The following is a 12,879-nucleotide window of genomic DNA, read 5'->3' as shown; positions in this document are numbered from 1 at the left end:
ACATGAGTGATACTCAGAGTTCCCTGTATAACTCAGCCTGCAGCCTTGTGCCTTTATATGGTCACAGAACAACCCCTCAGTGACTTCTAATATCCTTATCATTTACAGTAGGGGGTACATTATCCCTTATAATACATGAGTGATACTCAAGAGTTCCCTGTATAACTCAGCCTTGTGCCTTTATATGGTCATAGAACAACCCCTCAGTGACTTCTAATATCCTTACCATTTACAGTAGGGGGTACATTATCCCTTATAATACATGAGTGATACTCAGAGTTCCCTGTATAACTCAGCCTTCAGCCTTGTTTCTTTATATGGTCACAGAAAACTCCTCAGTGAGTTATGATATCCTTATTATTTATAGTAGGGGGCTCATTATACCTTATAATGCAGTAGTTTCCTCTCCAGTAGCAGGGTCTATGAACTGGAAAACAGATCCAAGAGGAGACGGTAGAGGAAGCTGAGGAGGAAGGGAGGCTCCCATATCATTTAAATTACATACAGAGTAGCTGCCCCCCCCCACTGTTAATACATCAGCCCTCCTGCTGCTCAAGTGCATTATGGGTACAAGTGTAATGGCTCATTTCCTGTACTTCCTATTTATCCAACAAATAAGAACCACCCTGACCCCAGGATGGGATTTGCTCTGCTTGGCTTTGATGGTGGAGACATGAACTCACCCAGTGTGATCCTTCTAAATGCCACACTGTCTGTGCTATCGGTGGGCTACAGTCGTGCCAACAAGAAGTCCCCCACAAAGTAATTACTGACACCCTGGGGCCTAAGCCAGCAATGTACAAAGCACTTCCCCTGCAGATAATTTCTACTCATGTTTCTTTTTACCCCTAAAATCCTGCATGCATTTCTCTGAAGAAGAGAGCTGCCATACAGATTCCCTTAGTACAGTATGAGGGTATCGCTTAATATGTGCCTTATTTCTTCCCTCTTTATTGGTATTTAAATATGTCTGGGTGACAGCTGGTCAGGGCCATATAGACAGCACAATGCACTGTGAGACAGAGGCTCATAGAAAGGAAAGCGTGACAGAGGCTCATAGAAAGGAAAGCGAGACAGAGGCTCATAGAAAGGAAAGCGAGACAGAGGCTCATAGAAAGGAAAGCGAGACAGAGGCTCATAGAAAGGAAAGCGAGACAGAGGCTCATAGAAAGTTAAGCGAGACAGAGGCTCATAGAAAGGAAAGCGAGACAGAGGCTCATAGAAAGGAAAGCGAGACAGAGGCTCATAGAAAGGAAAGCGAGACAGAGGCTCATAGAAAGGAAAGCGAGACAGAGGCTCATAGAAAGGAAAGCGAGACAGAGGCTCATAGAAAGGAAAGCGAGACAGAGGCTCATAGAAAGGAAAGCGAGACAGAGGCTCATAGAAAGGAAAGCGAGACAGAGGCTAATAGAAAGGAAAGCGAGATAGAGGCTCATAGAAAGGAAAGCGAGACAGAGGCTAATAGAAAGTAAAGCGAGACAGAGGCTCATAGAAAGGAAAGCGAGACAGAGGCTATTAGAAAGGAAAGCGAGACAGAGGCTCATAGAAAGGAAAGCGAGACAGAGGCTCATAGAAAGGAAAGCGAGACAGAGGCTCATAGAAAGGAAAGCGAGACAGAGGCTATTAGAAAGGAAAGCGAGACAGAGGCTATTAGAAAGGAAAGCGAGACAGAGGCTCATGGAAAGGAAAGCGAGACAGAGGCTCATAGAAAGGAAAGCGAGACAGAGGCTCATAGAAAGGAAAGCGAGACAGAGGCTCATAGAAAGGAAAGCGAGACAGAGGCTCATAGAAAGGAAAGCGAGACAGAGGCTCATAGAAAGGAAAGCGAGACAGAGGCTATTAGAAAGGAAAGCGAGACAGAGGCTATTAGAAAGGAAAGCGAGACAGAGGCTCATAGAAAGGAAAGCGAGACAGAGGCTCATGGAAAGGAAAGCGAGACAGAGGCTCATAGAAAGGAAAGCGAGACAGAGGCTCATAGAAAGGAAAGCGAGACAGAGGCTAATAGAAAGGAAAGCGAGACAGAGGCTAATAGAAAGGAAAGTGAGACAAAGGCTAATAGAAAGGAAACTGAGACAGAGGCTCATAGAAAGGAAAGCGAGACAGAGGCTAATAGAAAGGAAAGCGAGACAGAGGCTCATAGAAAGGAAAGTGAGAAAAAGGCTAATAGAAAGGAAAGCGAGACAGAGGCTAATAGAAAGGAAAGCGAGACAGAGGCTCATGGAAAGGAAAGCGAGACAGAGGCTCATAGAAAGGAAAGCGAGACAGAGGCTCATGGAAAGGAAAGCGAGACAGAGGCTCATAGAAAGGAAAGCGAGACAGAGGCTAATAGAAAGGAAAGTGAGACAAAGGCTAATAGAAAAGAAAGCGAGACAGAGGCTCATAGAAAGGAAAGTGAGACAAAGGCTAATAGAAAGGAAAGCGAGACAGAGGCTCATAGAAAGGAAAGCTAGACAGAGGCTCATAGAAAGGAAAGCGAGACAGAGGCTAATAGAAAGGAAAGTGAGGCAGAGGCTAATAGAAAGCGAGACAGAGGCTCATAGAAAGGAAAGCGAGACAGAGGCTAATAGAAAGGAGAGTGAGACAGAGGCTAATAGAAAGGAAAGCGAGACAGAGGCTAATAGAAAGGAAAGCGAGACAGAGGCTAATAGAAAGGAAAGTGAGACAAAGGCTAATAGAAAAGAAAGCGAGACAGAGGCTCATAGAAAGGAAAGTGAGACAAAGGCTAATAGAAAAGAAAGCGAGACAGAGGCTCATAGAAAGGAAAGGGAGACAAAGGCTAATAGAAAGGAAAGCGAGACAGAGGCTAATAGAAAGGAAAGCGAGACAGAGGCTCATGGAAAGGAAAGCGAGACAGAGGCTCATAGAAAGGAAAGCGAGACAGAGGCTCATGGAAAGGAAAGCGAGACAGAGGCTCATAGAAAGGAAAGCGAGACAGAGGCTAATAGAAAGGAAAGTGAGACAAAGGCTAATAGAAAAGAAAGCGAGACAGAGGCTCATAGAAAGGAAAGTGAGACAAAGGCTCATAGAAAGGAAAGCGAGACAGAGGCTCATAGAAAGGAAAGCGAGACAGAGGCTCATAGAAAGGAAAGCGAGACAGAGGCTAATAGAAAGGAAAGCGAGATAGAGGCTCATAGAAAGGAAAGCGAGACAGAGGCTAATAGAAAGTAAAGCGAGACAGAGGCTCATAGAAAGGAAAGCGAGACAGAGGCTATTAGAAAGGAAAGCGAGACAGAGGCTCATAGAAAGGAAAGCGAGACAGAGGCTCATAGAAAGGAAAGCGAGACAGAGGCTCATAGAAAGGAAAGCGAGACAGAGGCTATTAGAAAGGAAAGCGAGACAGAGGCTATTAGAAAGGAAAGCGAGACAGAGGCTCATGGAAAGGAAAGCGAGAGAGGCTCATAGAAAGGAAAGCGAGACAGAGGCTCATAGAAAGGAAAGCGAGACAGAGGCTATTAGAAAGGAAAGCGAGACAGAGGCTATTAGAAAGGAAAGCGAGACAGAGGCTCATAGAAAGGAAAGCGAGACAGAGGCTCATAGAAAGGAAAGCGAGACAGAGGCTCATAGAAAGGAAAGCGAGACAGAGGCTCATAGAAAGGAAAGCGAGACAGAGGCTCATAGAAAGGAAAGCGAGACAGAGGCTCATAGAAAGGAAAGCGAGACAGAGGCTATTAGAAAGGAAAGCGAGACAGAGGCTCATAGAAAGGAAAGCGAGACAGAGGCTCATAGAAAGGAAAGCGAGACAGAGGCTCATAGAAAGGAAAGCGAGACAGAGGCTCATAGAAAGGAAAGCGAGACAGAGGCTCATAGAAAGGAAAGCGAGACAGAGGCTATTAGAAAGGAAAGCGAGACAGAGGCTATTAGAAAGGAAAGCGAGACAGAGGCTCATAGAAAGGAAAGCGAGACAGAGGCTCATGGAAAGGAAAGCGAGACAGAGGCTCATAGAAAGGAAAGCGAGACAGAGGCTCATAGAAAGGAAAGCGAGAGAGGCTAATAGAAAGGAAGCGAGACAGAGGCTAATAGAAAGGAAAGTGAGACAAAGGCTAATAGAAAGGAAACTGAGACAGAGGCTCATAGAAAGGAAAGCGAGACAGAGGCTAATAGAAAGGAAAGCGAGACAGAGGCTCATAGAAAGGAAAGTGAGAAAAAAGGCTAATAGAAAGGAAAGCGAGACAGAGGCTAATAGAAAGGAAAGCGAGACAGAGGCTCATGGAAAGGAAAGCGAGACAGAGGCTCATAGAAAGGAAAGCGAGACAGAGGCTCATGGAAAGGAAAGCGAGACAGAGGCTCATAGAAAGGAAAGCGAGACAGAGGCTAATAGAAAGGAAAGTGAGACAAAGGCTAATAGAAAAGAAAGCGAGACAGAGGCTCATAGAAAGGAAAGTGAGACAAAGGCTAATAGAAAGGAAAGCGAGACAGAGGCTCATAGAAAGGAAAGCTAGACAGAGGCTCATAGAAAGGAAAGCGAGACAGAGGGCTAATAGAAAGGAAAGTGAGGCAGAGGCTAATAGAAAGCGAGACAGAGGCTCATAGAAAGGAAAGCGAGACAGAGGCTAATAGAAAGGAGAGTGAGACAGAGGCTAATAGAAAGGAAAGCGAGACAGAGGCTCATAGAAAGGAAAGCGAGACAGAGGCTAATAGAAAGGAAAGTGAGACAAAGGCTAATAGAAAAGAAAGCGAGACAGAGGCTCATAGAAAGGAAAGTGAGACAAAGGCTAATAGAAAGGAAAGCGAGACAGAGGCTCATAGAAAGGAAAGTGAGACAAAGGCTAATAGAAAGGAAAGCGAGACAGAGGCTCATAGAAAGGAAAGCGAGACAGAGGCTAATAGAAAGGAAAGCGAGACAGAGGCTCATGGAAAGGAAAGCGAGACAGAGGCTCATAGAAAGGAAAGCGAGACAGAGGCTCATGGAAAGGAAAGCGAGACAGAGGCTCATGGAAAGGAAAGCGAGACAGAGGCTCATAGAAAGGAAAGCGAGACAGAGGCTCATAGAAAGGAAAGCGAGACAGAGGCTCATAGAAAGGAAAGCGAGACAGAGGCTCATAGAAAGGAAAGCGAGACAGAGGCTCATAGAAAGTAAAGAGAGACAGAGGCTCATAGAAAGGAAAGCGAGACAGAGGCTCATAGAAAGGAAAGCGAGACAGAGGCTATTAGAAAGGAAAGCGAGACAGAGGCTCATAGAAAGGAAAGCGAGACAGAGGCTCATGGAAAGGAAAGCGAGACAGAGGCTCATGGAAAGGAAAGCGAGACAGAGGCTCATAGAAAGGAAAGCGAGACAGAGGCTAATAGAAAGGAAAGCGAGACAGAGGCTAATAGAAAGGAAAGTGAGACAAAGGCTAATAGAAAGGAAAGCGAGACAGAGGCTAATAGAAAGGAAAGCGAGACAGAGGCTCATAGAAAGGAAAGCGAGACAGAGGCTCATAGAAAGGAAAGCTAGACAGAGGCTCATAGAAAGGAAAGCGAGACAGAGGCTAATAGAAAGGAAAGTGAGGCAGAGGCTAATAGAAAGCGAGACAGAGGCTCATAGAAAGGAAAGCGAGACAGAGGCTAATAGAAAGGAGAGTGAGGCAGAGGCTAATAGAAAGGAAAGCGAGACAGAGGCTAATAGAAAGGAAAGTGAGACAAAGGCTAATAGAAAAGAAAGCGAGACAGAATCTAATAGACAGGAAAGTGAGACAGAGGCTAATAGAAAAGAAAGCGAGACAGAGTCTAATAGACAGGAAAGTGAGACAGCTCTGAACCCCTGAGAGGTAAAACTTACTTTTTGTTATAGAGGCAATAAAAACGAGTGGAATGTCAGGGGTGGGGCAGATAGAGAGGAGGTGATATTTACTTCCCTGTTATCTCAGTAATGAAACCTCAGAACACAAGGGAACAGTTGCCCAAACTACAGATCAAGGTCCAGACAAGTGGCACTAAGGCTTGTGGCTCTGTTACATTGTTACACTGTTTAGTTCAACTACAACTAGTTGGGATATAGAAACCATGCCCTTTCCCCCAATGTACTGTCCCCACTGCGTGGGCTATTTATACAGAATATTGGCTCTCATTACTAACCTGTGCTGCCCGTCATTGCCAGGGAACAGAACATTCACAATTGCACAAAGGTCCATTAGGCTCCATATAATCATGTGATTATTGCTCAAACCTTCAGGAGTGAGTGGTGGAGTGAGTGGTGGAGTGAGTGGTGGAGTGAGTGGTGGAGTGAGTGGTGGAGTGAGTGCACCAGCAGGGCCAACGTAAGTGTAAGTTGGTATTTGGCACCTGACTGAGAAGCTGGGAACCATCTGGGCTACTCTGTGCCATAAATAAATAATGGTCCCTCACAGACTTTTCTTTAGCACAGGAAACCCACAACCAGGAGTCCCCTACTGGTACCAGAGCCCAAAACCTTTCTTTCTAGCAGGTACCAGTGTCCCTTAAACTTACTCCTTACAGGTCCCAATCACTGCCCCTAATATGAAATCTTTACAGGTACCAGTCAGTGGGTATTACAGGGGCCAGTCAGTGGGTATTACAGGGGTCAGTCAGTGGGTATTACAGGGGGTCAGTCAGTGGGTATTACAGGCGCCAGTCAGTGGGTATTACAGGCCGCCAGTCAAGTGTGGTATTACAGCGGCCAGATCAGCTGCGGTATTTGACAGAGGCCGTCAGTGGGTATTGTACAGGCCAGCGCATGGGTATTACAGGGCAGTCAAGTGAGGATTACAGGGGTCAGTTCAGTGTATTACAGGGGTCCAGTCACGTGGGTATTACAGGGGTCATCAGTCAGTGGGTTTATTACAGGCGCCAGTCAGTGGTATTGCAGGCGCCAGTCACTGGGGTATTTTACAGGGTCAGTCAGTGGGTATTACAGAGCGTCAGTCAGTGGCGTATTACAGGGGCCAGTCAGTGGGTATTACAGGGGTCAGTCAGTGGGTATACAGGTGCCAGTGGTTATTACAGGGCGTCACGTCAGTGGGTATTACCAGGGCCAGTCAGTGGGTATTACAGGGGTCAGTCAGGGGTATTACAGGTTGCCAGTGGTTATTACAGGGGTACAGTCAGTCAGTGGGTATTACAGGCCCTGCCAGTCAGTGGTATACAGGGTCAGTCAGTGGGTATTACAGGGGTCAGTCAGTGGGTATACATGCCAGTCAGATGGGTATTACAGGGGCCATGTTCAGTGGGTATTACAGGGGTCAGCAGTGTGGTATTAACAGGGTCAGTCAGGGGTATATACAGTGGCAGTCAGTGGTAATTACAGGGCATCAGTGGGTATTACAGTTGCCAGTGGTTAATTACAGAGGGTCAGTCAGTCAGGGGTATTACAGGGGTCAGTTCAGGTCAGTGGGTATTACAGGGTCAGTCAGTGGGTTATTACAGGGTCAGTCAGGGGGTATTACAGGGGTCAGTCAAGTGGGTATTCACAGGGGCAGTCAGGGGTATTACAGGGGGTCAGTCAGTGGGTATTACAGGGCGTCAGTCAGTGGGTATTTACAGGGACCAAGTCAGTGGGCTATACAGGGGCCAGTCAAGTGCTATTACAGGGGCCAGTCAGTGGCTATTCACAGGGCGCCAGTCCAGTGGCTATTTACAGGCGGCCAGTCAGTGGCTATTACAGGGGCCAGTCAAGTGAGCTATTACAGGGGTCAGTCAGGGCTAATACAGGGGCCAGTCATGTGGCTATTACAGGGGCCAGTCAGTGGCTATTACAGGGCCAGTCAGTGGCTATTACAGGGGCCAGTTCACTGGCTTTACAGGGCCAGTCAGTGGCTATTACAGGCGGCCAGTCAGTGGCTATTACAGGGGGCCAGTCAGTGGCTATTACAGGGGCCAGTCAGTGGTATTACAGGGCCAGTCAGTGGTATTACAGGGGCAGCAGTGGTATTACAGGGCGTTCAGTCAGTGGCGTATTACAGGGGCCAGTCAGTGGGTATTACAGGGGCCAGTCAGTGGGTATTACAGGGCGTCAGTCAGTGGTATTACAGGAAGCCATCAGTGGGTATTACAGGGGCCAGTCAGTGGTATTACAGGGGTCAGTCAGTGGTATTTACAGGGTCAGTCAGTGGGTATACAGGGTCAGTTCAGTGGTATTACAGGTGCAGTCAGTGGGTATTACAGGGGTCAGTCAGATGGGTATTACAGGGTTCAGTCAGTGGGTATTACAGGGGTCAGTCAGTGGTATTACAGGTGCCAGTCAGTGGGGTATTACAGGGGGCCAGTTCAGTGGGTATTACAGGTGCCAGTCAGTGGGTATTACAGGGTCAGTCAGTGGGTATTACAGGGGCCAGTCAGTGGTATTACAGGGTCAGTCCAGTTGGGTATTACAGGGGTCAGTCAGTGGGGTATTACAGAGGTCAGTCAGTGGGTATTACAGGGGTCAGTCAGTGCGGTATTACACGGTGCCAGTCAGTGGGGTATATACAGGGTCAGTCAGTGCGGTATTACAGGGGTCAGTGGGCTAACAGGCGTCCAGTCAGTGGGTATTTACAGGGTCAGTCATTGGGTATTACAGGGGTCAGTCAGTGGTAGGGGTCATGGTATATACAGGGGTCATCAGTGGGGTATTACAGGGCCAGTCAGTGGGGTATTACAGGGGTCAGTCAGTGGGGTATTACAGGTACAGTTAGTTGAGGTGCAAGTGAGTGCCCATAAAGCATTACAAATGCCAGTCAGTGTTGATAACCCTTTCCCCATACTGGTGCCAGTCAGTACCTCGAATCCTTTCTACTTCAAGGTGCCAGTCAGTGCCCATATATTTCCCCTTACAGGTGCCAGTCAGCAGGTATAAACTATTGCACATACAGGTGTCAGTCAGTGCCCATATATTTCCATTTACAGGTTTGGGTATTACAGGGGCCAGTCAGTGGGTATTACAGGGGTCAGTCAGTGGGTATTACAGGGGGTCAGTCAGTGGGTATTACAGCAGTCAGTGGTATTACAGTCAGTGGCAGTGGGGAGTCATGGGTACCGGGGGTCAGATCAGTGGGTATTACCGGTCAGTCAGTGGGTATTACAGGGGGTCAGTCAGTGTGGTATTTACAGGGGTCAGTCAGTGAGGTATTACCGGGGTCATGTCAGGTGGTAATTACAGGGGCCAGTCAGTGGGTATTACAGGGTCAGTCAGTGGGTATTACCACAGTCAAGTGGGTATTACAGGGTCAGTCAGTGGGTATTACAGGGGTCAGTCAGTGTATTACCTTCAGTCAGTGGTATTACGGGTCAGTCAGTGGGTATTACAGGGGCCAGTCAGTGGGTATTACAGGGTCAGTCAGTGTATACCGGGGTCAGTCAGTGCCCATATATTTCCCCTTACAGGTGCCAGTCAGTGCCCATATATTTCCATTTACAGGTGTGGGTATTACCAGGCGCCAGTCAGTGGGGTGGGGCCAGTCAGTGGGGTATTACAGGGTGTCAGTCAGTGGGTATTTACAGGGGCCAGTCAGTGGGTATTTACAGGGGCCAGTCAGTGGGTATTAACAGGGCCAGTCAGTGGGTATTACAGGGGCCAGTCAGTGGGTATTACAGGCGCCAGTCATGGGTTTTACAGGCGCCAGTCAGCAGGTGACAGGGGCCAGTCAGTGGGTATTACAGGGGTCAAGCCAGTGAGGGGTATTACAGGGGGTCAGTCAGTGGGTATTACAGGTTGCCAGTGGTTATTACAGGCGTCAGTCAGTCAGTGGGTATTACAGGGGCCAATCAGTGGGTATTACAGGGGTCAGTCAGTGGCGGTAGTTACCAGGGGTCAGTAGTGGGTATTACATGGTAGCCAGTGGGTATTACAGGGGCCAGTCAGTGGGTATTACAGTCGGTTCAGTCCATGGGTATTACAGTGCCATCAGGGGTTACAGGGTCAGTCAGTGGGTATTACAGGGGCCAGTCAGTGCAGGTAGTTACAGGGGCCAGTCAGTGGGTATTACAGGGGCCAGTCAGTGGGTATTACAGGGGTCAGTCAGTGGGTATTTACAGGCAGTCAGTCAGTGGGTATTACAGGGGTCAGTCAGTGGGTATTACAGGGTCAGTCAAGTGGGTATTACAGGGGTCAGTTCAGTGGGTATTACAGGGGCCAGTCAGTGGGTATTACAGGGCCAGTCAGTGGATTACAGGGGCCAGTCACGTGGGTATTTACAGGGGTCAGTCAGTGGGTATTACAGGGGCAGTCAGGGGTATTACAGGCAGTCAGTGGGGGGTGGGCCAGTCAGTCAGTGGTATTTACAGGGCCAGTCAGTGATTACAGGGGTCAGTCAGGGGTCAGTTCAGTGGGTATTACTCAGGTGGCCAGTCAGTGGTATTACAGGGGCCAGTCAGTTATTACAGGGGCAGTCCATGTATTACAGGGTCAGTCAGTGGTATTACAGGGGCCAGTCAGTGGGTATTACAGGGCCAGTCAGTGGGTATTACAGGGGTCAGTCAGTGGGTATTACAGGGTCAGTCAGTGGTATTACAGGGTTCAGTCAGTGGGTATTTACAGGGGCCAGTCAGTGGGTATTACAGGGGTCAGTCAGTGGGATTACAGGGCCAGTCAGTGGGTATTACAGGGGCCAGTCAGTAGGTCAGTCAGTGGGTATTACAGGGGTCAGTCAGTGGGTATTACAGGGGTCAGTCAGTGGGTATTACAGGGGCCAGTCAGTGGGTATTACAGGGGCCAGTCAGTGGGTATTACAGGGGTCAGTCAGTGGGGTCAGTCAGTATTACAGGGTCAGTCAGTGGGTTTACAGGGGTCAGTCAGTGGTATTACAGGGGTCAGTCAGTGGGTATTACAGGGCCAGTCAGGGTCAGGGCCAGTCAGTGGGTATTAAGGGTCAGGATTACAGGGGTCAGTCAGTGGTATTAACAGGGCAGTCAGTGGATTACAGGGTCAGTCAGTGGGTATTACAGGGGTCAGTCAGTGGGTATTACAGGGCGTCAGTCAGTGGTATTACAGGGTCAGTCAGTGGGTATTACAGGGGTCAGGTGTTACAGGGGCCAGTCAGTGGGTATTACAGGGGTCAGTCAGTGGGTATTACAGGGGTCAGTCAGTGGGTATTACAGGGTCAGTCAGTGGGTATTACAGGGGCCAGTCAGGGTGGGGCCCAGTCAGTGGGTATTACAGGGGTCAGTCAGTGGGTATTACAGGGGTCAGTCAGTGGGTATTACAGGTAGTCAGTGGGTTATTACAGGGGCCAGTCAGTGGGTATTACAGGGGTCAGTCAGTGGGTATTACAGGGGCCAGTCAGTGGGTATTACAGGGGTCAGTCAGTGGGTATTACAGGGGTCAGTCAGTGGGTATATACAGGTCAGCCAGTGGGTTATTACAGGGGCCAGTCAGTGGGTATTCAGGGGTCAGTCAGTGGGTATTACAGGGCCAGTGGGTATTACAGGGCAGTCAGTGGGTATTACAGGGCAGTCAGTGGGTATTACAGGGGCAGTCAGTGCAGTCAGTGTGGTATTACAGGGGTCAGTCAGTGGGTATTACAGGGGCCAGTCAGTGGTATTTACAGGGGCAAGTGGGTATTACAGGGGCCAGTCAGTGGGTATTACAGGGGTCAGTCAGTGGGTATTACAGGGGTCAGTCAGTGGGGTATTACCAGGGGCCCAGTCAGTGGGTATTACAGGGGCAGTGTGGGTATTCAGGCAGTGGTATTACAGGGGTCAGTCAGTGGGTATTACAGGGGCCAGTCAGTGGTATTACAGGGCCAGTCAGTGGTATTACAGGGCCAGTCAGTGGGTATTACAGGGGCAGTCAGTGGGTATTACAGGGTCAGTCAGTGGGTATTACAGGGGTCAGTCACTGGTATTACAGGGGGTCAGTCAGTGGGTATTACAGGGGTCAGTCAGTGGGTATTACACAGGTAGGGAGTCAGATAATTTATTAAGTCAGTGTTCAAAGTCAATATTTTTAAGTGCCATTATTCATCATATATTTCCATTTAAGGCAGCCAGTTAGAATAAAGCTGGACTACTACACCACCCATTCCCACAGGGGTCAGTCAGTGGGTATTACAGGGGTCAGTTTACAGGGTCGTCGGGGTATTACAGGGGTCAGTCAGTGGGTATTACAGGTGCCAGTCAGTGGGTATTACAGGGGTCAGTCAGTGGGTATTACAGGGGTCAGTCAGTGGGTATTACAGGGGTCAGTCAGTGGGTATTACAGGGGTCAGTCAGTGGGTATTACAGGGGTCAGTCAGTGGGTATTACAGGGGCCAGTCAGTGGGTATTACAGGGGTCAATCAGTGGGTATTACAGGGGTCAGTCAGTGGGTATTACAGGGGTCAGTCTGTGGGTATTACAGGGGTCAGTCAGTGGGTATTACAGGGGTCAGTCTGTGGGTATAATAAAGTATTTGAAATACAGGAGCCAGTGGGCATATTCGGCCCAAGTGCCAGTGGCCAATAAACACATTCCCCGCAGTAACAAATAGAGACTCATGAAGGACGTGTCAGGGTGAATGAAAGAGCTGAGTGACGCTAAGGCACATGTGAGAGAAGGTAACACCGCTGCCACACATTTAACCCCGGTATATACCGCTCCTTGTCTCACCTGTCCGGGCAGCGCTCCTCTCACAGCTTCTCAGCCGCCATCTTGCTCTCCTGTGTACAGGGAAACCTGGACGCCCCTCTGAAGATGCGCATGCGCAACCGAGCCCTCTCTGCGCATGCGCAACCATAGCGCACCACGAAGCTACTGCGCATACGTGGCTTCTACGTCGGTCGTTGTGTTTGTCCACGGAGCGCGGGGCATTTTGGGAAGTGTAGTTCGACTCGGATTCCTCTTGCGAATCCATTTTTTTCCACTGGTGAATTGTGTCACCTAGTGGTTGTGTGTGACGTGTACGTACGCCATAGATAATAATAATGATGATGCGGGGCTAGAAACTATTGAGTTCCCCACAGTCCGGTTGTTCAGTAGTTCTACCCTGGC

The 12,879-nt window shown here is 48.8% G+C and overlaps 1 protein-coding gene across 2 annotated transcripts in view; it reads right to left on the bottom strand.

Moving 5' to 3' along the window:
- The window catches only part of LOC108708766 (FTS and Hook-interacting protein-like), a 37,122-nt gene extending 24,253 nt beyond the window's left edge, over nt 1–12,869 (bottom strand). Inside the window, exon 1 of one of the 2 annotated variants that reach the window (XM_041582730.1) lies at nt 12,499–12,869. The gene's annotated coding sequence lies outside the window, so the exon portion shown is untranslated. Of the gene's footprint in view, nt 1–384; nt 511–12,498 lie in introns of those variants that run through there. The other variant, XM_041582731.1, reaches the window with a different exon arrangement.
- Between the last annotated feature and the right edge of the window lie 10 nt (nt 12,870–12,879).

Source organism: Xenopus laevis, chromosome 2L (genome assembly GCF_017654675.1).
Source record: "Xenopus laevis strain J_2021 chromosome 2L, Xenopus_laevis_v10.1, whole genome shotgun sequence".
NCBI lineage: Eukaryota > Metazoa > Chordata > Amphibia > Anura > Pipidae > Xenopus > Xenopus laevis.
Note: the sequence above shows the minus strand (reverse complement) of the source record. Positions and strands in the feature narration are given on the sequence as shown.